Raw genomic sequence first — 23,754 nt, 5'->3', positions numbered from 1 at the left:
CACAGGACTACCGCCTCTCCCTTCTCAACTGTCCTAATAGGTCTCACTTTGGTATTTATGCACTTCAGAGCTGGGGAAAGCAATTTGCAAAGCTCCATGAAAGTGGCCTTATGCATTCGAAAGTTATGCAGCTACTGCTCCTTATCCCATACCTGCATAACTATGTGGTCCCACCAGTCTGTGCTTGTTTCCTGGGCCCAGAAGTGGTGTTCCACCATGTCAACAAGTCCGGCTGCTGCCACCAGGATGTGCGAATTGCTCTATTTCATGGCTTCCAGCATGGCTATTTGTGTGGCATCACGTTCTTCCATGCGGCAGCTCTTCGTTAGGCTCTGCAAATACCACAAGACGATGCATGGGGTGTTTGCAATGCTCACAACAGTGTACAGCTGAGCAGGATCCATGCTTGCTGTGCTACGGCGTCTGCACGAGTAACCCAGGCACAGGTGCGAAAATGATTGCTTGCTGTTGCTTTCAGGGAGGGTACCCAAAACAACTCATGAAAATGTTTTTGTCCCATCAGGCATTGGGAGCCTAACCCAGAATTCCAATCGGCAGCATGAACCGTGGGATACCTGCCCACAGTGCATCACTCCGTGAGTCGATGCTACCCATGGTAGCCAACGGAACGCGCATAGTGGGGACATGCGGCATCGACTTTGTAAAATCGGAGGCTAAATGTTGACTTAAATAAATCTGACCTAAATTTTGCCCTAGACATGCCCTAAGACTAAGGTCTCACTGCTGCTTCTTTTTGGCCAGCCACCCATTGTGCCCGGTGTCTATCAGCTGACGGTTTTGGCACTTGCCATGCTGCCTGGTCAGGAAGATTGTCTCATTGGCTCCACTGCTGGAGTAGACAGCAGAATTTAATGCCAGGCAAGGAAGGAAGAACAGAGAGAGAGAGAGAGAGAGAGAGAGGGTCTCACAGAATTGTGCAGAACCAGAATTCTAATAGCTCAGATGATGCATCACTTGCAGTTAAACAAGCATAACAGGAGGGGGTGCTTCGTTTTCCTCCGGCATAATTCTATTCTCTCATTGCGATCAACTACTTTGCCTTCAGCCTTCCAAGCTGTCCACCTGGGAACCTGATTATTGCCTTGTGAAATGGGGCACCCTGCCTGCTATGTTTACGATCACTCCCCGTTAATTAGCAAAACTGGATGTGGATGCACCCCTACCCATTATGACTAAACCTCACTCAATACGATTTTAATTATGACTGTGTTAAAGCAAAATCAGTTGTCTAATCAAGTTTAAATTAAATGCATATTTAGGAATTTTAATTTTAGCATTCCCAGAAATGTGATATTTTGGCAATGAAATTATATATATATATATATATATATATATATATATATATATATATATATTTTTTTTTTTTTCTGGAGACATAAAAATATTTATTTATTTATTTTGTGTAAGGATAACAGAAGCAGCAGCACACCAGGAAGATAGGTAAATAAATTCAGGCTCTAGTCAACAGCATTCTTCTAAATTAATATCTTCCCCACTGTGTTGGCTGGCACACACTCAGAGGCTTCACAATAAATGGAATAAAGAGCATTCAAAGCATACCAACAAAATTAAAATGCGGTTTTCCAGGGTAAATATGGATTGAGGAATTATACATTACCAGCAACCCTCAGGTAATATTTATGTTTGTCTGCATGGCTGAAATCCCAGAGGCATATTTTCTGCAGCATCTACTGTACAAAGGCTAAGAATAGATTTCCCCCCCCCCATTATTAGGGGTCTTTAATGTTTGTGAAAGGTGCTAGATTGACAGCAGAACCGATACAGCAAAGGTAGTAGCAGTGGCAGCATCGTTGTTCTGCCTAGATTATACGCTGTTGGGAGAGATCATCAGCTATTTACTGAGTAGGGCCTAATTCAGCAAAACACTTATTCACAAGCTTAAATTTTAAGCAGGTGCCTAAGTCAATTGAAGTCAATGGGACATAAGTATGTGCTTAAAGTAAGCAATTGCTTTGTTGAATTGGAACCTTGATCTTGGGACCTGGGTTCTCTGGTACTAGGTTAGGTCCAGATTCAGGAAAGCATCCCTGTTTAAGGAAGTATATGCTGAAGTGAACTTAAGCAAGTACTTAAAGTTCAGCACATGCATAAGTGCTTTACTGAAGCAGAGCCTTGTTGTCCTTTAGCCTGTCTGTGCTGAAGTTTGCCTGTTTAATAAACAGATAAAATAACGGTCTCTTGGATTGGTGTGAAGCTTAAGTAATGGAGTTAAAATATTTTGAGATTCTTGGATGAAGAGGGATACAAGCACAAATTTTTATTATTGTATGACATCCATAAGTAACTAATATAATTAAAGCTATACATATACACATTTAAGTACTATATAATTCTCTACTCGGTTAATAATTAGCCATTACATTAGCTTGTGAATTACCTTCTGCCATGCTTAAATTTGTACTACTGATCATAAAATGAAACATTTACCAGAAACATCAAGTTGAATTTCCAATGAGGTCTGAATTTTGTATATCACCTGCTTTTGACAAACAGCAACCGCAACAACAACAAAATCAGTGTGGTAGGATCACTGTGGGTTTAGTGACCAGCCTTCACAGAAAACAGAGTGATCTTATTTCAGTTGTCCATCATAATCCCCACTGAAATGTGTAACAGGATCTTATTAATATTACAGGGTGATTCTTCCATCAGTCCTTTAAGACTCTGCAGCTTCTGTTAATTCTAGGTTCTCTTAAAAAGGAATGTTTCAATAATTTGATGTTAAAACCAGTAAACATGATTAAGATTTGTGCCTAAGGTTCTCTCTCCCTGCCTCCCTTCCCTCCCCACCCTGCTTCCCCAAGGTGTCAAGCATTAATCAAATTCTACACTTGTAAAGTATTTTAGACAGTTTGTCTAAGTTTCAGACAAAAATACAATCAATGTCACATTGAAAGTACCTTCTTTAAAAAACACCACTGCATGTACGTGACAGATGAAGCTTATATACATAACACATCGGATATGTCTACACTGCAATCAGAGGTTTGACTGCTAGCTTTAATCCAACTAGCACGGCTAAAAATAGCAGTGTAAACACTGTGGCTCAGGCTGTACAAGCCCATCTGGATTCCTGAGTATGTATTCATGTTGCTAGCCTGCACCAGGATCCATGCTGCCACGGTTTTGCATCTATTTTTTAGCCACACTGACTAGACTAAAGCTAGCATGGGTGTGTCTACCTCAGCAGCAGTCATACCTCTGACAACCCTGTAGACACACACGTAGTGACCTGTTTCCCCTTCTTTTCATTGTTTAAGGGTCAGGAGAAGACTTTGCTCTCTTGAAGGGTTACTGGAAGAGATTAGACTCAAGCCACAAACAGTGGTACAGGATAAGAAAATGTGGGGATGTGAAGATACAGATCAGCCCACTACAGAGATCTTGGCAGACAAAGAGCATGGCCAGACCAAATGTGGATCTAAGCTTGCACAAAGTCTGGAGGTGTTCAGTCATGAGGATTCAGTTTGCATCTATTACTAGTTCCTGAGCTTTTGGAAGCCTATTTCAAATTAGGCATAATAGTAATTTGTATTTATCATGAGGCTTCCAGATGACAGTCTCCAAGCACTCTACCAAATTAATTAAGCAAGCTCCTCAGTGCGTCTGTGAAGCAGATAATACTGTTGCACCTTTTTGACCTGAGCTGCTAGACAAAGTTTGGGCCCCTAGGGATGTTCCAAATGGAGCCTGCTATGTGCTTTGATGCACTCTTGTTTATATAATGTTCAAAGTCCTGCTTCTCCAAATGCAGGCGGAACCAAGAACAAAAGCAGCAGTTTCTTAACTTATTGCCCCACATCTCTTTAGCCAACAGACCCAAAGCTCTCTCTCGCTTTTCCCAATCCCACACTGTGCTTACAGGCAGCTGCTTGATTCTCCTACTACCTCTCAGTTTCCTTACACACACGATCACAATACCCAGTCAAACCCTCCGCACGCTTGGTGCTAGTTTCTGGGCAGACCTTCACGCATCAGGTTTAACAAGTTTTCAACACAACCCATAAGAAGGTTCCACCCAGCTCAAACCACTGAGCTATCCCTCCCCCTTGATTATTAATCTAGCTTTTTCCAGGATTGTAAATCTTAAGAACAGATGCTAAATATGTTTATATAAAGTCCAAGCTGGAATCTGGCCACAACGTAAGAGCTAATATGGCTTCCTTTGAGAAAGAGCTGAGCTAATAAAAGAATAGAGCTAACAGTATAGCTCTAAATCCAGTCAGCCACCTACTGAAAGGGAGTAGGCCTGAACCTGAGAGCACCACCTACTGATTAACCAGCACCATTAGCTCCTTGAGGGCCCCAACCAGCTACTGAGAAGACCTGAAGCTGGAGACATAAAGGCCACAGCCTGAGGTGAAAGAGTTGTGGTACTAAACTAGAGCTTTAAATAGGAAATTTGGTTGAATAATAGAATGAAGATCCTGCACTTCATACAAATAAAAGCAGTCAAATTCCTGTTGCATCTTTCACTTCGAATGAGCAGTGAGCTGTTACTACTCACCACTACTTGACCTTATATTCCTCATGTCAAGGACTCAACAGTACACATTTAAGATTGACACTTCATGTTTTCTTTTCATCTTTAGTTATTTGTTTGAGAAACTCATTAAATAGCTTAGAAGACCTTGTTCCACAGGACTGAAGGTCAGACTGTATCACATCCCATGTCAGTTTGGCTCTGTAATTGGATAAACTTGCCCTGCTTTTTAGAATTGGTTTAAAGGGACTTCAAAAGGAACAGAAGACTAAGTGAGCCCTGGCTAAGTGCACAGTTTAAGAAAGATCAAGCTGAATCTATTATTTCTGAACCAAAGTAGAGGAAACAAATTCACAGAAAAATTGCACACTTGCTAACTTCACAAAATCTTGTCTATTGAAAGGATGTCAGTCACCTAACGGAAGTCTGGAATTTAATATTAAATAAGATCTCTATTTCCAGAGTAAATAATAGATAACTTTCCTAATGGATCAGAAAATTTAATTCAAATCTTTTGCAGCTGTGTTTTGACCTGGGCAAAGCAGTAATTGCTCGGAGCCAAATCCCCTCCCTGGTGTAATGCTGCTGACACCAAGGATTAATGTGTCCCATGGTATTTTAACAGGGATCTGCATGCAGTTAAATTCACAATAGATTATGATTTACCTGCTCCTGATTTCAGATGAAGTATGTGGCGTTACTCTAGTGTGAAATGAATATAACTGAGATCAGAAACAGGCCCAGTGATGAGAGTCACTATGGCCCAGATCCACAAAGAGGCACCTAAACCAGCAAATTTGGGCCATTTTTAGGCATGACTGTGATCCACAAAACCCCAGCCCTTCTTGGCTACTACCTAACCACATAGGCACCTGAACTCACTTGGTGCCTAAAGTTCCAGGATAAAAATTCTTTAGGTTTTTGCCTCTGGGAATGCACAGTGCCTATCACCCTGCTAAGCCCCAGAGCAAGGGGATGAGAGACTCTAGAGGGAGTCTCATCCTCTCTAACCCAACTAATATTTAGTTATTTAATTAAAGCAGAAAAACATCAATAGGAGAGATGGAGGAAGACAGAGGGGGCACTTGAACTGGTGGTCTCCCAAATCAGAACTTAATACCCCAAGCACTGTGCTGATGGTTATAAAGGGAGCTTCTCCCCCCACCGTGGCTGTTTTGTGTGGAGCCAAGCAGCCTGTGAGCACACCTACCAGATCGTGCCCTGCACACGAGAAAGGCAGAGGAGCATCTTATCTACCCCTGTATCATGGATCACAAGCAGAGAGTCGCTGAGCTCCATGAGAGGGGCAGGGCTTAGGACACACCCCTCTCCTCAGCATCTCCCATGGGCTAGCTTAGACAGCTCCCCACCTAGCATGCTGGCTTTGGAGGATCACAGTCTAAGGTGCGGATCTCTTCCCATGCGTCATGTAGGGAGCCTAACTCAGGCTCTGTGGCTCTCCTCTTATGACGCAGAGCACCACAACACCTATGTCCCTTTGTGCTGACAGGCCTATGTTTCTGAAGCCGGAGCTACTTAAATCCCTGCTCAGACTAACTGGAACATTTACGTACATGTCAAACGAATTCTGCCAGGCAACGAGTGTTGTGCTTTGCAAACTAAGCTAGGGAGAGATGTCAAACTTCAACGAACGATGGAGATGGCATCTACTGGAATCGGCATGTTCAGCACTGACCGTGAGTTTAAAGTTAAGGAGCAGTTCTTTCTCCCTGTAGGAATAGTCTGTCTCACACACTCCCTGTCAGAGCCCGCACAAAGCTATATGATGATGAGCCATGGAGCTTGCCTACACTAGAAAGCTGTACCATTTTAACTATACCAATCTATTTAGCCCCCAGCCCCCGCCCTCAAGTGTGGATACAATTAGCTCTGTATAAAGATGGTTTACAACTGTGTCCGTAATTGGGCTTCTACAAGTAGAACTAGATCAGTTTAAAAAAAATTTTATATATATATATATATATACACATACATACACACACACACACACACACACACTCTACACATTCCCCTAAACAAAATAGTTATACTAGTAAAACTTAAGTGCTTGGGTCATGACAAATTTAACTGTCTACAAGTATTTGTGAGATTAAAAACACCAAAGAGGGAAAGGAATTACTCTGAGGGTGAAAGATGCATGGATTGAACTAATGGGATGAAATTAAGCTAAGGAAAATGCAGGATGAACATCTGGAAAAAATACTTAACAGTGAGCAGCACTGGTTGTTGGGGTTCTGCTATCCTTAGCAAATGTCACACACACGCTAGCTTGCAGCCACCCATACAAACTACCAGTGTGCATTCACCACTTTTAATATTTAACCACATTAGATCACCTGTTCTATCTGTATGAAATAGTCAGCCCTGACAGTCAGACCCTTTTAAATCATGGCATATATAACCATTTGCTTGAGCTGTTAAAACAAGGCTAGATAAAGCTTTAGTCAACATACTAAGTGAAAAATCCTACAATCAGCCTGTGGCCCTGGACTAGGTGACCAGATAGGTCTGGTTAATCTTTAATTTCAGTGGTTCTCTCTATTCCATGCATATATTTTGTGTGGTTGGCTATGAAGATTTTCCCCACTGAATTTTCTACATCTTTTTACATAGTTGGGATTTGGGTAAATACTGTCTCCTTCACAAACAGGAGTGATTTAAGAGTTCGTTTCTTCTGTGCCACTTATTGCACCAGGATTCGTGATGTACACTTTTCCATATGTCAAGTGTCTCACTCGGGGGGGGACTTTTCAGTAGGTTTAGTCCTTGAAAACATTAAAAAAAAATAAAGTGGTGCCCGTTTTCCTAATTTGTGATACGCCGAACCCCAACTAACTATCCTGAGTGTTCATTGTTCATTTAATCAATGGAGTAAATCTGTTTATTGTAGTCAGATGTAACTCTGCTTCTTCATGAAACCAGGCTAGAGTGGAGAGAGAATTTTGTGGATGCTGTGGTTCAGACAGTCAATCACTTCATGGCAGAGATAGGACTCTTACCTGACAACGAACACCGTCTCATTTCTGCCATAGGATTAGCAGAAGTAAGGAAGGAGAAAAAGTGATAGTACAAAGTGTGATGTTTCACGCCATATTCTTTATGAAAATATGCTTATGGTATGAATATGACATAACAGATGTACTTGATGCAAGATGGGTCTTGTAAGATAGCATTGGAAAGGTTATAACTTACTGAATGTGATTATCCAATTTGTGTGCCTGTTTCATTTCTGTATCTGAAGTTAGGAATATTACCTATGAATCTGTATTTCAACTATGCTACTTTGGGTGACCCGCACTGCTAACACTTCAGGTAGGAAAATGGAGAAGTCAGACAGGGTAGATGGCCCATCAGTGAGGACAATGGACTATGAAAAGGCTTGGCCACTCCATACTGCCACTGACTCATGGGTGCTGTGATACTATAGAGTCAGGTGGGCCTGACACCTGATACTACACATTACCTAAACTTCTTGTAACTTTCCACTGGAAGGGAGGGGGGTCAAGTTTGGAAAAGAAAGGATTCCCACCTTATGTAAATCCTATTTAAGGGTGGGAGGAAAGCAAACGAGACTCCTCCTCTCCATGGCCTGTCTGCCCAAGAAGAAAGACTGCTAAAGCCACCTGGGAGGGAAGGCAGGGGGCATCCAGACTGAAAAGGACTAGAACTGGACTCTGAGCCACAGAAACTTTGCAACCTGCCTAAAACAACATTTAGGATAAGAAATTACATTTTGTAACCTGTTTCTTAAGTACATTCAGCTTAGTTTGCATACTTTGGTTTATTTGTCAGTAATCTGTTTTGTTCGGTCTGTTTTCTTTGATGTTCACTTAAAATTCACCTTTTATAGTTAATAAACTTATAGCTTGTTTATAATATAACCCAGTTTATGTAATTTCTAACTAGGGAGTGGAGGGGCAAGAAGTTGTGCATATCTCCCTCCACATTGAGGGAGGGGGTGAATTTCATAAAACCTTTGGGTTTGTGCCCTTAAAGGGAGTGGGCACCAGAGTGTTGGGGGGAGCCCCTAAGGCTGAATCTTTCCAGAGCAGATCTCTGTCTCTCTGTGCAGCTGGGCATGGCCCTGCCTGTTTGCTTGGCTGGAAGAGGCTTGTGACCCTAACCTAGCAAGGCCAGGTAAAGGGGACCCAGGCTGGCAGAATAGGCTGAGTGAGCAGGGGAGGCTCAGTTAAACCCCAGCACATCACGTGACACCCCTAAAGGACTCAAACCCATCACACAAAGTATTTCTGGCTTTTTAAACTGTTGTATCAAGTTGGAAAGACCTCCCCTTTCTCCCCCCAAACTCCAGCTCATGGAACAGGACTGACAGGGGCCAACATATTGTTCCCTCTCTGAGGAGTCATTGTGACAGATCTGGTTGGGAAAATTTTGATGGAACTATTTTCTGTTGTAGAATGCAGTTTTGTAAAAGTCAAAACACTTTGCAAAATTGTGTCACCAAAGTTTCCTTTCAGAAGAAAACCCAGTAAGAATTCTAAGAAAGTCCTTTCAGTTCTTCATTATGAATCAGCTTTGTTTTGAATTAAGATTTTGGATTTAATAAAAAACAGGAAAAAAGTGAAATAAAAATGAAACATCGGATTTTGTCAAACCAAGATATTTTGATTGACTTGAAATGAAATATGTTTTGGAGTTTGGAGATTTTTCCCACAGAGAATTTTTAAAAGCTCAGGATTTATTTCTGATTGGAATGAAGATACATGTCAAAATTATTCATGAAACAGCATATCCATCCAGCTCCACCAGGGGGGTAATGGGAGCAATCCACCCTCCTGGTTCCACCCTGGGCAGTGCACCCTGCACCACATCTTACCTGAACTGTGCTTAATAGGAACATTCTATCCTTAGCAGTCAAAACTCAGTGCAGTGAATTGGGATTTTACTTGAGTAAAGGCCTTAAGATCTGACCCATCACTGAGTTGTTTTTTTAAATCACTATTATTGTCACTTAATATGAAGTTCCAGCAGCAATCTTAGACTCAAACAACCAACACTGTAGTGCACTGGAAAAATATTTGCAGTGTTGCCAACTCTTTCAGTTTTATCACCAGTCTCACACCATTTGATGTTTTACTTAAAGTCCCAGCTCTTGGAGTCATATGATTACATGAGAATATCAACTTTTTTTTTTTAAAGTGAGTTTCTAACTCTCCTGGCTGCAGAGACAAGCTTGAAAGTGTGACCCAACTCATGTTCTAAAAGCTCAAAAACAGGAGGCAAATAAAAATAAATCCTATTTATTTTTAAATATCTCATGATTTTTAAACCTATCACCTGGTATTTAGTGCGAGTGACTTTTTTTTTTTAATTTTAAGGGCTGGCAATACTGCAGTGATGGGTACAATGAGAATGCTCAGTGTCTGCAGGTGTATAAATAGTTACTAGAAAGCGTGTCAGTAGATGGCACTCAGGAACACGTATCATTGGGCATGGGTTTTATAGGGTCAATATTATTCATTGTTTTTATGTTCTGTTGTGCATCCCTTTACATCAGCTCTTAACAACAGCAAGGAATAGAGCTAGCCACTGACACACCTGCAATTCTGCCTCTTAGTGGAAAAAGTTCATTTCATCCGACTGACTGAAGAAGCATGACAGCAGAGTGCTTCGTTTGGTAGGGTTCCACATAAGCCCAACCCACTCCTCTATTGTGTTATGGCAAAGACAACATGACACTATTTTAATGCTATTCTTCAGCGTAGAGACATGGGGATCATCCCAGAATGCTATCATTTTGATTACTTTGTTCCAGCCTGTGTTTTAACATTGCAGGGAAGGACTTTGTTCATGCTCATCATAAAGCTTTATAGGTATCTGTATTTCTTGTGAGTTGCTGTCTAAGAACCAGTTTACAATGACAATCCAGCCAGTGGGGGTAGAGGATTTCTCTATAGACTAGCTGAAAAGTGTTTCTCTGCAGAGGCTCGATCCCGGGGGGGGAGGGGGGGGAAGAAGGTTTCCTCAGCATCTCCTGAGCTCAGCCGCTCCTAAAACTAGGTACAAGAAGAGAACAGCAGAACCGGCTTCTGTCCCCAGTGAGGCTGCTTTGCAGTACTCCAGAGGCATAAAGCAGACCTCTCTCAGCACAGGAGAGGCTCCAGATGACCCAGAACCAGTGTTAGAAAGCATGGCCAGGAGGTATGGGTGGGGTACTGCTATGACCCAGCAATCACTAGCTGCCAGAAAAACCCTGCTGGGAATATTGTAGCAGGCATAGTGCAGAGCAACACCAAGTTACCTCTCAGGGCCTGCCTGACCAGCACCTGCTGGCCCAAGGTGCAAGTTGGAAAGGGATCTGAGGGTCCTAGTGGATCACAAGCTAAATATGAGTGAACAGTGTAACACTGTTGCAAAATAAAATAAAAATAAATAAATAAAACTCTCAAACATTCTGGTACGTATTAGCAGAAGTTATTGTAAACAAGACATGCAAAGTAATTCTTCCACTCTATGCCACGTCAGTTAGGTCTCAACTGGAGTATTGTGTCCAGTTCTGAGCACCACATTTTAGGAAAGATGTGGACAAATTGGAGAAAGTCCAGAGGGGAGGAACAAAAATGATTAAAGGTCTAGAAAACATGACCTATGAGGGAAGATTTACAAAAATTGTGTTTAGTGTGAAGAAGAGAAAACTAAGAGGGGACATAACAGTTTTCAAGTACATAAAAGGTTGTTACAAGGAGGAGGGAGAAAAATTGTTCTCCTTAACCTTTGAGGATAGGACAAGAAGCAATGGGCTTAAATTGCAACAAGGGAGGTTGAAGTTGGACATTAGGAAAAACTTCCTAACTGTCAGGATGGTTAAGCACTGGAATAAATTGCCTAGGGAGGTTGTGGAATCTCTGTCATTGGAGATTTTTAAGAGCATGTTAAACAGACACCTGTCAGGCATGGTCTAGATAATACTTAGTCCTGCCATGAGTGCAGGGGACTGGACTAGATGATCTCTCGAGGTCACTTCCAGTCCTAGAATTCTCTGATTTTATAAAGGTTCATGTAACTGGATCTGTGCAAGGTGCAAAAGGATGACCCAAGGTTCTTTGCATATCTGAGCAGGTTTCTCATTCTATATTAGGCACTAACACCAGGTGTCACATTTCTCCCCCCACCCTTGCAAGAATTTACACTCATTCTGACTATCCAGGACACATTTCAGATTTTGATGTCATTAAATGTACCTGAATGACACATGAGAAGAGCACCTACCATTAACTTGAATGAGTATGATGCCACCCATGCAGAGACCCAGCACTTTAATATATTTCTGATGCAACAAGGGGCAGGGATTGGGATATTCTTTAAGAATAAAGAAAGAAGAGCAAGTGGAAGTTAGAAAGAGGCAAAAGAACTGCTGTGGAGGATTCACCCTTGCACAGAGAGCCAGTGCAAAAGGAAAGTCTAGATGCAGTTCTAAATCTTGATGTTTCAGGCCTAGTCAATGTGCAGAATTAAAATATGCACTTGAATATCTCCAGCTTTCCTAGCACTCTTTCAGGAGGCTACGTTCTTTCTTTTCTTTCCGTCTCTTTAGGTTGCCAGTCCCAAGTTCAGACTTGGTCCCCTGAGGAAATATTATTCCTCATGCTCTACAATTGCCCAGCTAGGCTGGAAAGCTTAGGTCTTTTCTCCAGTCTGCTTTTTCCTTCCGATGGTCTCCAGTTTATCTAGCACTGGAATTATTCACTGCACAGGTCCATTTCTTCCTTTCATATCTGCCTATCCAGGGTCCAAATCTTTACACTAAGATTCTCATTACGTTTCCAGTGTGCAGATGCTATCTACACTAGGCTGAATGCCCAGTACCATAGAGATTCTGTGCCCTGCTTCTCTTGTTTAGGCTCAAGATACCTTTCTGCTTTGACACACCAAATAGTTAAAAAGTTATTTCTGTTGGTCATTTAAAAGGTCTGAATTTACTGCCTCTTTAGCCCAGTTTGTTCCTCCATTACCTCTGTAGTGCCTCCATTTGGCTAGCAGGGCACCATTCACCCTGTGGCAGGCTCTAACAGTCAGCTGTCACCTCTCACAGGGTCTGGAGCAGTGGTGCTTTAGCCCTCAGGGGAAGGCATACTGGAGTCCCGTCCCTTCAATGGCATTAAAGTCCAAAACTAAAAGACTGCTAAGAACTTAAAGCAGAGTCCTCCAATGAGCCTTCAGCAGGACCCTGCAACTTCTGCTGAGAGCTTGTCTTCACGCAAAAAGCAACCAAGAGTCCTGTGGCAACTTATAGACTAACAGACGCATTGGAGCATGAGCTTTCGTGGGTGAATATCCACTTCGTCAGATGCGTGTCTTCATGCAACTACTCCTTTGGTCAGCCTCCCTGGGCCCAGTCATCCCAACCACCAGGCAGCCTGCCCAAGGCCGCAAATGTTTCAGACTTGGAAGTCCGACTTTAGCCCTCACCAAGGGTGAAGCAGAGCTCTATTCTCTTTCCTGGTCAGCCCCAAACCGAGCTGGATCTTCTCCTGTTAAGTCCTTCTCTGCCTCTGGCATCTGATGCAAGATAATAAGGCCAATGGGCCTCATTAACTTCTTGAGAGCGTTAGCCTTGCACGCCCCTTCACAAAGAGGTGAATGTGACCAATCTGCAAATTGTCCTTAGATTCTCCGATTAGCCCATATGAATCTCAAGTACACACACACTTTCCCTTTGCTTATTTCAACCATTTAATTTGATTCTCACTGACAAGCAAGGACATGGGATAATTAATACTCCACTTGTGGTTCTAGTATCATCATCATTAGAGGGGAATCATTCAGCAGATCTATTTTTCTATTTAATAAATTCTGCATTAATTCCCTAACAGCATATTCGTCTTTCTGTCAAGAAGTCCCAGCTCCCCTGAACAGACACTATTGCTCCAAGTACTCAGAAGCCTAACACGGTAGATTTGATCCCCGACACTTACAGAAGGTGACGTCAGACACGCCTGGCTCACTTGGTATTTAAATAAGGGGGAACTGTTCAGAAAATTGAAGATGGGGGCACTGTGGTAGGAGAAAAATGGCTTTAAGTTTTGTCCACTGGTTAAGCAGCCATATCCAGACCCTAAGCCTCATCCAATGGCCATTGCTGTCAATGGAGAGATTCCCATTGGCTTCAAAGGGACATTGGGCCAAACCCTGAGTGCTGTAGGTTGAAGGCCACCTTATTTAGTCTTAACGATAGTGAGAATTTTCAACCGTGCTCCATCAGTAGCAGCAACAATGGCAGCCCAGTGTAGGATGGGCACAGGTATTTTTACCCCTACGGGGCCACTGCGTGAATCCCTTATGCACCAGTCGATTGGATTACTCATGTAAGTAACTGCTCACCAGTGTGAGCAGAGGGGACACAACCTACTATTTAATGCTGCTTCAAGCGTGTTTAGAAAACATGGTGGTAAAAAGGCCTGTGCCCAGTCTCCCCTGGCACTGCCACTAGAGCTAAGCCAGCAGTGGGGGAATTGCTAGAAATGGTGTGTTGACGCAGCCTTTGCGGCACAGCACCAATAACCTGCTGTAACCTCAGCCTTGCCCTTAAAACTGTTTTCAGGGTTTCCTAAAATAGAATTTGTAAGCAGATGTTCGGGAGACGCAAAGAGACATCTGTCCCGTTAGAAATGTAAATCCCTGATGGCCCCACTCCAACCGTTCTCCAGCCTGGCAGCAGCCCACCCTCTGTCCTAGGGGGTTTAAAGCCTCACCCCAGTATCACAGCAGTCACCTCCAAAGAGGGACCAAGGTCACACTGTGTAAAGCCTGATACCAGTAATATAACCCCTTCCTGACACCAATACTATAACTCCAGATGCATTTGCAAGGATGTTTGCCTGATTGCCTGGAAATGTTTTCTGAAAGGAGTACTGCAAGTTACAAGCTCTAAGATATAGGCTCATACAGTGTGTATGCAAGCATGCACACGTGATGATACGGTGCAAATTGCAACATACAATACCATTGAGGATGATGGGGGGGAAAAAAGTCACATAGGTGCCAGAAGGAAAATCCTGGCTGCTACTTTAATTGAAAGTGTGCTTGTTTTCTGTGTTCGCTGCTGGCAGCGCGAGACTTTGAATAAAACATGAACAGTAATTTATTTAGCAAGCAAGTCTTTGAAAAATTCTTTTGCACAGCTTTTATTAATTTATGTTACACAAAATTAACCCTGCTTTGTGCTCCTCATGTCCATGTACTTGAAATGGCTGGTGGGAAGATAGAACATATGAAAAAAGAAACCCTGCAATCTAAGTGTTACAGTCTGCTAAATTTCTAGTTATCTATTCCAGCTACTAGCAGCCTTTGAATGTTCTAATCAAGGATTCACTCTCTCATTTCTGAGATTCACTTTTATTTTGCTTCTCTCAGCAGCAGTGTTTTTTCTTCAGTAGCAGCAGATAGAATATATTCTATGTATTATATCCCTGATCCTGCAAGTGTTTGACTTCACAGATCCATCTAAGCCCCTGTGGCTCCACCTGTGCACAGAGTTTCAGCCAGATGACGTTATCTTGCAAGATCACATAATAGTTATATAATCAGTAAGAGAAAGAAAGTTGTATAGTATGGTGAACCATGCATAGTAAACATAGTAAAATCCAAACACCTCCAGTGGTTGTTAGAGCATGTAGTTAGGGGGACAGACCAGCTAAGCATCTCTTAGAAGAGCATCCTTATGGTGTTGGACCTCAGGGCTGACCAAGGAGAAGAGGGTGGGATAATATTGAACAAGAGCTCTTAATGTCAATTCACATAAATGGGAAAAATATGACCTTGAAAGAAAGATGGGGGCAGTGACCCAGGACCTCCATGGTCTAGAGCAGGGGTTCTCAACCTTTTTTTTCTGAGGCCCCCTCAATATGCTATAACAACTTCATGGCCCACCCATGCCACAACAACTGTTTTTCTGCATCTCCAGTAGATTAAAAGCCAGGGCAGGCTTTAAGGGGTAGCAAGCGGAGCAACTGCCCGGGGCCCCACACAGCTAAGTTGCTCCGGCTTCAGCCCTGGGTGGTGGGACTCAGGGCCTCAGGCTTCTACCCCACACAGTGGGGCTTCAGCTTTCCACCCTGGGCTCCGGCAAGTCTAATCCCAACCCTGCTTGGTGGATCCCCTGAAACCTGCTCGCAGCCCCTCAGCTGGCCCCAGAACCCAGTTGAGAATTGCTCTTCTAGAGCACCAGGCATTGGTATAGCATGGACCAGTCTGCCCATAACTGCTGTGCACTGTTCTTGTGACTCAAAGTGGCCATAAACCCAGCTTAACCAGACTGTTCAGATAGGTTTGTGGCTGGTTTACATTGCAGAGTGGTTCAAAGCAGCCAGAATGTTCTGGTGAGTCTTGCCCTATATATATATTGAAGGAGTTTTCCTGGAACACTTGTAAAAGGCCTAGTAAAAAGGTGACACTGTGTCCTAATTAACTCCAGCTTACTGTCTCTCAAGTTTAATTATTTATTAAGCAACAGTAGTGTTTTCAGACCATTGATTACAACTTCCAGAGGATGGGCTGAGTACTTAGCTAGGAAGGAAAGACAATTTTTTTTTTAAATTTAAAGCCACTATCTAAGCATATACAGCCTCACTCTAAGAACCCAGGCACTAGAGTGATGGATGCATAACAAAGACCATGATTGAGCAAGGTGCACAGTTCCCCTGAAATCATATGTATAGTTTCATTCAAGAGGACTCCTCATGTGCTTAAATTTAGGCAGGCGCTTAAGAATCAGGACCCAATACCTTAAATATGTAGGCAGACGAAAAGAGAAGATAAGCAATTGCCTTTGCCCTCCTTACCCCAGAAAAAAATAAAATAAAAACCCAGAACACCCACAAGCCCCCCACACACACACACACACTAATCCTAGGTCAAAAGTTTGCAAAAAGCATTAGTGAAAAAAGTGTCCCTTTTTCTCATAAAAAAATGTGAAGTTTTTCAGCCAGCTCTATTGAATCTATTAATACATCTCTCAACATTAGTCTTCATTCTTTTCAAGTGAATATTAATAAGACAACAAGACCATACAGTGAAGGCTTAGTTATATTATTTACTGCTTAATGTGAGCTGCACAAAAGAACAGTATTTTCAACAGAGTTGCATACAGCTTTTTGTTAGGCTTAAAAGATCCTTGAATAGCAATCACGATGTAGCAATACTGGCAGAGGAAACAAGGATAGATAGAGGTACAGGGATAGCATGGGTTCACCACAAGTGTGCCATTTAGGGTCTCTAATGAAAGCCTGTGTCACACTGCTCACCATAATCATTCTGAGATTATATATACACACACACACGTATTTTCTCTAGGCCTTGTAGTTAAGGACACGTCACTCAGAGGTAGCACACCTTGAGATAAGGGTCTCTTGCCTGGAGAGATCTATCTTCCTGGCAGACCATTCCGTACCTTACAATGGAAGTCTATCAGGATACAGACTCACATGCTAATAGCGAGCTTTCAGAGACTTCTGAAGGAAGAGGTAGTGGGGGGCATGGGAGGGACCCTATTTTCAAAGCACAGTCTGGTATATCTGGAGGTGCACAGGGACACTCTGGCATCCTTCAGTCTGTGAAGACAAGCTGCCAGCAGGCTTGATCTTATTTCCACAGGGTACTTACCACTAGGGCACCTCCTTCTGGCCACCTTGGGAATTAACTCTCCACCAGCCTGATGCCTCCATCTGCCAGTTCCTCACCGTGTGGTCTCGATCTTTCTCTGGGATTCAGGGTGCTCCTTCTTCATGACTCAGCCCTCCAGCCAAATCACTATAGCTCTCCCCTTCCAGGGTATCAAAGTCCCATTGGCCATTCCAGTCAACCTTCCAGCCCAAGGCCAAGTCCAGTGCTGCTTTCCCAGCAGCTAATAGAGGAACCTAGGCTCACCCACTACTCTGGGTTCCAGGCCAGGGACCTTATATTTGACAACTATAGCCTGCTAGCTCCCAGATCCTGTTGCTACTTCCCTGGACTTCTTCCTACTTCCCTCTTTATCTTTTGGACCTCCTTTGAGTTTACAAGCCCAAACTCCCTGCTCTCAGGAAGGAGTTACAGACTACACTATCTCTGGCTTCTTGACAGCCTCCATAGCCCCAAACATACCTCTCTTCTCCCCAGGAGTGACTACAGACTACCTGCAGCCCCCTTCCAGTCTTAGCTTGCTGGCTTTCTACAAGCCCCTGCCCAGCTAGGCTTCATCATCAATTAGTGTTTCAGGCTCTGGCTCTCACCCAGGTGCAGGCTATCAGATTAATCAGCTTAATAACCTGTTCTGCCCAAGGGTGCTGGAACAATTTGTATAGTGGAGGTGCTGAGAGCCATTGACCCAAACTATAAACCCTGTGTATGATGGAAACCAAGCCAGGGGGTGCAGTAGTACCCCTAGTTCCAGCACCTAGGGCTCTGCCTTATGTGGTGTGGATATGTCATCACACTTATGAAAGGGGGTTCTCAGCCATCCTGGTTGAAAATGCTGAGGCCAGGACTTGTGATAAACTATCCTCTGGGAAACAGGGAATGTCTTCTGAGTTAAGTTTTATCTCTGGAAAGCATGATATGATGTTGTTTTATATGTAACCATTTGTGTCCAATAATCTTACATCATCTGAATTTTGGGGTTTTTTATAATGAACTTGTATTATCTTGTTTTCACTATGAATACTTCTAAGTATTGTGTGTTAAGTGGAGTGGTGACCCTGAACTGAATCTTATAATTTCTATTCCCTTGGGAGTAAAGGCTGAGCATTCTAGAGGACATTCAGAGGACACAGGGGGCAGTGTGTGCCCATCCCTAACCTATACAGAGAAAACAAGGCCTGCAAGGCAGGGCTTGTGTTGCCAAAGGCTGGTGGAGTCAGGGAGCTGGTGTACAGCAGGTGCAGATAAGACTCTCATGCTAAAGGCAGATGGTCGTGAGCAGTGATGCTGGAACACTTTGTAGTGGGGGTGCTGAAAGCCAGTGGTCCCTAGCTTTTTACCTCATGCCCCCCCCTTACTCCTATCCATGCTCATCTGCCTCTAGAGCTGGGGTGGGAGCAGGGCCGTGGTTCTGGGACGGGGGAGGGGACACAGACAGGGGTAAGTGGACCGAGACTAGGGCCATAGCTGGGCGTGGGTACAGAGCCCTGGGCATGGGGCCAGCAGCCAGGCCCCCATGTGCAGGACTGGAAGCGGAGCCCCATGTAAAACCCAGGTGTGCTCAAGCTCCCCCCCCCACGTTCCTCTAGTTCCCACACTTATGGTGGTGAGGTGCTTCACAGACCTTGTATTCCTGGGAAGTGCCACACTCACTCTGAGGTTTGGTGGAGAGAGTAGGGTTCAACTATATACAAAAGAAGGTGTACAGACTCTGGTTTAGCAAGAATCAAGCTTGATTCTGATTTCCCCTAATGTGTATCAGGAGTAATTCCATTGAAATCAAAGGTATAAAGCCCAGGTAAGTGAGATCAGAGTTAGCCCCCCAAACAGGCAAATATTTATAGGAGAATTTAAAAAAAAAAATCAGACCATATTCTCTCTTTCCCCAGTCTCCATCCCACCTCTTCAGAGCTAACCGTTTCCTCAAGACCAGGAACTCTTCCGTGTCTTAACAGTGAGAAATCAGCTCAAAATGCTGGCTCTGAAACCTGTGTCTAGAGCCTCAGTTTTAAATGGCTTTGTCTCTGTGAGAGGAAGAACAAACACTCCCGATCCAAACATACAAGTGTTTGAAATCTGCCTCAGTGTTTTGTGGTCTGATCCTATCTCTGCGATTTCACTCACACAGCTAATGTAGATGGCAGAATCCCTCAATCCCGTCCCAAATTCCAGTCACCACTTTTGCAGTGCTTGGAGCCTGAAAATGAATTGACTTTACTTGTGTCCATATTGATTTTGTTGGGCAAGAACATCTTGAGGAGACAAAGTCTACAACTCAAATAAAGATGATCTGATTAAGTCTGCAACTGGACTTATTGCTATTGGATCCTTTTTTATTTTTTTAAGTGTTATTGATTTGGAATTTATAAAAGACTTCCGAGTAACAACAAAGAATGCTGTGCACAGAGGGATGAAGTCCAGGAAGATTGCTCTGTCTCACACAGCATTCATCTTCAACTAGAATGACAAAATAATACTTGTCAAGGCATACAAATTAAGATAGGTGGATCACACAGCCATGAAGTTAATTTGTCAAATATCTTCTTGCAAATCATTGGGGGCCACATGCCTAGCACTGATCGGAGGGATAGATGTTGATTTTCACTTGACAGGTTTAGGGCTAACTTCTTCATGTGCATGCTCGTGTCTCTCATCAAGTGCAAGGAACACCCAACAGTTGGAGAACTGGCCTGAGATTTGGTGTGGTGTTATGGCATACACACAGGGAGGTATAAAACATTCTTTCTGGAAGCTGCAATAACACACTAATTTTTCTCAGAATCCCGGCACAATAACAGCCAGGAACCAAAAAGAAAGAGAGAGACAAAGCAGGCTGCTCCCTAAGGAAGGCTCAATTCACTCTATCTTGCTTTAGGCTGGCTCTTTGCAGACTTTCTGCTGAAGACCCCAACTTGCATGCCTCCCTACAGAACCCACTATCCTGCACCCAGGACCAAGAAAACCCCATAGAATTTAAAGTGATAGCATATAATGCTAACGCAGTTTTCCACCCTTGGCAGACATGGATTCAATTCCCTGTGCTGCCACAGACTTCCTTTGTGAGCTGGGGCAATTAATTTAAGCTACCAGAACCTCAATTCACCTACCTCACAGGGGTGTTGTGGGGATAAGTGCATAAGAACTGTGAGGTGCTCAGATTCTACAGTAATGAGGACCCTAACAGTAGAACTAGGACTTCCCAAACTGTGTTCTGAGAACCACAGAGACTCTGCTGAGCACTTGCTGGGGATGTGCTGTCAGCTGGCTAGTAATTCTGGTTCTCCTCCTTGTCTTTAGCTGCTGCATTTCATTAAAAGACAGCTAAACAGACACTAAATACTTTCCTAGTGTAACTTTCCCATGTCCGTAATTCATGCCTTTGCCACAGGGATGCTGTGGGATCGTAAATAGTGGGGAGAGTATCCCACACAATTTTAAATGCAATAATCACTCTAATGAGAAGTGGTTCAGGGTGTGAAACAGCATGAAACTCCTGGTCTAGGCAGAAACCCTGCAGGAGACAATAGTTTTAGGAACAATTCTGTTTTCCTTATTCAAAGAAAGCTCTTTCTTCACCATTTAGAAGGAAGTGACTTTCAGTGATTCTTTACCATTGTCATATGACACAAACTGTTTTGAAACTTTGGTTTACACACTTTTACCATATAGAGGGCCCAATTCTCTTCTGACTTGCACCAATTTTACACTGGAGTCACTCCTGATTTACACCAGTGTCAGAGAAAAGGAAATCAGGCCAATAGTATTTCTTAATTAATACATTAGATACTTAAAAATCCAGGGTATATTAACATAAATTGCTAGTTTATGCATATGATGTATACATACATAATACCTAAAGCACTTTGAAACTGGAAACATATGACATCACTTAAATGTAGCCGCTTCTGGGATGGCATGCAGCAGCAAACTTACAAAAAGCATCATTGACTTCAGTGAAGTTATTCTGCAGAATTTGAACCTTTACATGGAAATTGCACAATTCGCAGGCTGGAGGGTTCCTTAAAAAGCACAGTTTGATTCTCCTTCTGACACCAGAATAAAACAGGAATAAAGTCCTGGAAATTATTGGTGCAAAACCAGTCTAAGTCCCCAATTCAGGAAAGCACTTATCCGTGTGCTTAAAGCTAGGCATGTGCTTAAGTGCTTTCCTAAATCAGGGCCCATCTGAGATCAGAATGAGGCATTTAATAAAGATGCAAGATGCTACATGCATTCAAATCCCCATGAAAGAAAGAGCTAAGGACACATATAGCTGAAGAGGAAAAGAAAGAATGATTGGTAAAAGACTTCAAAGAGAAATATTGAGTTGATATTCCATACAGAAACCGGAGTTCCCTATAGAACTCCCACGCAGAAGGTCAATTTGGAGACCTACCAGGGGAGGGGAAACAGTATACATTTTATTGATCGGGTTGCCTAAGCTATCCAGCTACTGAAAAATGACAAAATAAAAGAGAATAGGTATTGATCTGCTCTCAGGGAAATGCTGAGAGGAAAAACTTGCTGCTGCTAAAAAAAATTGAGATTTTAACTTTTAGTGTATTTATTGTGGTTTCAAATAAGGCACCTGTAAATGGATTAAGAACTGGCTAACTGATATGTCTCAAAAAGTAGTCATCAATACAAAATCGTCATCGAATGAGCAGTATTTCTTGTGGGGTTCCTCGGGGATCAGAATTAGGCCCAATACTATTCAATATTGTCATCAATGATCTGGAAGTAAATATAAAAATGTGTAGATGACACAAAGATTGGTGAAAGGGTAAATAATGAGTATAAGTCATACAGAGAGATTTGGATCACTTAGTAAGCTGATTTTAGTATTACAGCCAAATGCAAAGTTATACATCTAGGAACAAAGCATGCAGGCCACACCTACAGAATGGGGGAAACTGTATCTTGGAAATCAGTTACTCTGAAAAGTATTTAGGGACCATAGCGGACAAGCAAATGAGTATTCGTCCCAGGGCAATGCTGTCACAAAAAGCATTAATGCGATTCTTGGATGTGGCAACAGGGGAATAGTGAGTCGGAGCAGGGAGGTGATTTTACCTATGTGTATGGCACTGGCGAGACCAATATGGAATACTGTGCACAGTTCTGGTGTTCACATTTTAAAACCAATATTGAAATACTAGACAGTGTGCTGAAAAGAGCCAAAACAATTATTTTAGGGCTGGAGAAAATGCCTCACAGCAGGGGTCTCAAAGTCCCTGCCCATGGGCCATCTGCAGCCCAAGAACCTCCCCACTGCGGCCCACAGAAACTTTTTTAAAAGTTCTTTTATCCAGCCCTTGTGGCTGCCGGCCCGGGGGGGCAGGGAAGCAGGAAGGGAGTGGACAGGAGAGATGCAGCCACGTTGCCAGCTCTGTCTGCTGCAGGCACCGCCCTCCCCAGCTCCCATTGGCTGGGGGAGAGGGACAGAGTCACCAGGCAGAGACAGCCATGGAGGCAGTGCCACTAGTCACCGGGCAGAGTCAGCCAGGGTGGCATGAGGCCAAGGGAGCGAGGGAAAAGGGTAGGGTAGGAAAATGGGCTGCAAGGTGGCCATCTCAGCAGGAGCACCAGGAGGCACCGAACCTGATGGGAGCATAATCCCAGACACACAGGGAGGGTTAGAACCACCCACTGCCCCATCTCTTTAGGGTAGTAGCCATGCTCCTCACCCCCGGCATCTGACCAGTGGGCAGACCATGACTGTGCCTCCTCCTCAGCCGCTTCTGTGCCCAAGGAGGGCCAGCCCAGCAAGGTCCTCCAGTCAGCAGAGCATGGAGTGTGGGAAAGTGGACCGAACACAACTATCGAATGCACACCTTGCTGCAATCCTGAAGGTTTCAATGGCTCCATCACTGAGGCCAAACATCAAGCATTGGCCTACTAAACCCAGGGTTGTGAGTTCAATCCTTGAGGGGGCCACTTAGGGATCTGGGGCAAAATCAGTACTTGGTCCTGCTAGTGAAGGCAGGGGGCTGGACACGATGACTTTTCAAGGTCCCTTCCAGTTCAATTATTATTATATCAACAAACTGACAGAACTGAAGTGTTGCCAGGTGTCTGGCAAACACTAAAAACTCTCTGGCAGGCAAAGAATTGTACAAAGTCGTATGCCAGTTTTATTATTTTGAAATAAAAAATGCAATATAAATGTTTTCTTTTCTGAACACCATCTTCAGTGACATTATTGGCCTGCTGGGAGGATTTGAGGACTGGCCCTGGCCCGAAGGTAAATTGAGTTTAAGACCTTTGCCTTACAGTGAGAGTCTTAAAGAGCTGAATCTGGTTAACTTATCAAAAACAAGAATTGAGCGGTGACTTGATTACAGCAAATACCAAATACTAAAGGGCTCTTTAATCTAACAGAGAAAGGCAGAACCAGAACCAACAGCTGGAAGCTGAGACCAGACAAATTCAAATTAGAAATTAAGCACATATTTTTAATCATGAGGGTGATGAAACATGGAAATAAATTACTCCGGGAAATGTTAAATTTTCCATCTCTCATTGTCTTCAAAATAAGACCGGATGCCTTTCTAGAAGGTATATTTTAGACA

At 43.2% G+C, this 23,754-nt stretch overlaps 1 long non-coding RNA gene across 1 annotated transcript in view; it reads right to left on the bottom strand.

Moving 5' to 3' along the window:
- Positions 1–17,864, bottom strand: part of LOC123344386 — a 62,226-nt gene extending 44,362 nt beyond the window's left edge. The window contains exon 1 of the long non-coding RNA XR_006572536.1: positions 17,168–17,864. This is a non-coding gene — a long non-coding RNA (uncharacterized LOC123344386). The remainder of the gene's footprint in view (positions 1–17,167) is intronic.
- Positions 17,865–23,754: the final 5,890 nt, after the last annotated feature.

This window comes from Mauremys mutica, chromosome 11 (genome assembly GCF_020497125.1).
Source record: "Mauremys mutica isolate MM-2020 ecotype Southern chromosome 11, ASM2049712v1, whole genome shotgun sequence".
Lineage (NCBI taxonomy): Eukaryota > Metazoa > Chordata > Testudines > Geoemydidae > Mauremys > Mauremys mutica.
This window is presented reverse-complemented; position numbering and strand designations above follow the sequence as displayed.